This window comes from Pteropus vampyrus, unplaced genomic scaffold, assembly GCF_000151845.1.
Source record: "Pteropus vampyrus isolate Shadow unplaced genomic scaffold, Pvam_2.0 Scaffold39, whole genome shotgun sequence".
NCBI classification, from domain to species: Eukaryota; Metazoa; Chordata; class Mammalia; order Chiroptera; family Pteropodidae; genus Pteropus; species Pteropus vampyrus.
This window is the reverse complement of record NW_011888820.1, coordinates 10,128,069-10,129,492: the sequence shown is the minus strand read 5'-3', so window position 1 is coordinate 10,129,492 and position 1,424 is coordinate 10,128,069.

Here is a 1,424-nt window from a genome sequence, read left to right as displayed (position 1 = left end):
GGAGGGATGATGAAGTCAGGACTAAGGAGACAGCCTCTGCGTGGAGTGGGTATGGTCAAATGCAGATCCTGCATAAAGTCAGCAGTTTGCTTTTTTCAGAGACCTGATTCTACAAGCACAGTTCTCTCTATAAGCAAACATAAATTCAGATTTTATTTCAGATACTAAACACTTCTTTAAAGTTTGATTTGTTTTTTTTTTCCTTAGGTAATATATGAACACATACAAAATTTGAAAGTACAAAATGTATGTAGTGACAAGTTTCTCTCACAAGCCTGTTCTCCAAACTCATAGTTCTCCTTGTAGAAAACCACTGCTCTGTATCTCACAAGCATGTATGAGATATATATTCTTTTTCTTGTGTTTTTTACACAGCTGGAAATACATTAGGTATACTACATATTGTACCTTAGTGCTTGGTGTGTTTGTGTGTGTGTGTGTAAAATACTACATGTGTATGTAAAATACTGCACATACATATTCATATATATCTTGGAGCTCATTCCACATCACTATATTTACAGTACTGCATTTATAAAGAGCTACATATGCTTCCATTAAATGGATTAGACTGCCAATAATTTCTTTAATTTGTCTCAGTTCCTGAACATTTAGTTCATTCCAAACTTTTGCTAACATCAGTAATGCTATACTGATTCTACCTGATAGATGCCGTTTTATATACATACAAGCATAGCTGTAGAATAAATTTTCCAAATTTGAGTTACTTGATCAAATGGTATGTGTCTCTGGAATTTTGATAGATCTTGCCAAATTGCTCTCCAAGGAGGATGTATTAATTTATATTCTCACCAATGAAGTATGAGGCCTGCTTCTCTACTTCTCTATCTACTGTTTGTTATCAAATATTTGAATGTTGGGTGATTTACATGTAGAAAAGATTATCTTCTTGCATTTATGTAAGTGAAGAGCAAGATTGAGCATTTTATGTAAAAGCCATTTGTATTTCTTTTGATGTGATATCTACCTTACATTATATTATTGATTTTTAAACATTAGTTTATAGGAGGTCTTTATACAATAAAGAAATTAGACCTATATATGCAATACATACCACAAACATTTTGCTTTCTTTGTGATTTGGATTTTGACTCTGTATGTGTGTGTGTGTGTGTGTGTGTGTGTGTGTGTGTGTATGTTTTGCAATGCAGAAATTTTTATCTTTCTAGAGTCAAATTCATTAGATTTTTGTAATCATTTCTTCTATATTAAAATAAAACTCAGATGACATTTTTATTGAGATCCTATTAAATAAATTACATTAGCGATAACTGACATCTTTATAATGCTACATCTTCTTACCCAAACTCTTTTTATGTGCCCTGATAGCAGTTGATTTTTAAAAAATATAGAACTTAAATATTTCTTCATAAGTTTTTCTTAGGTATTTTATCTTTTTCTTG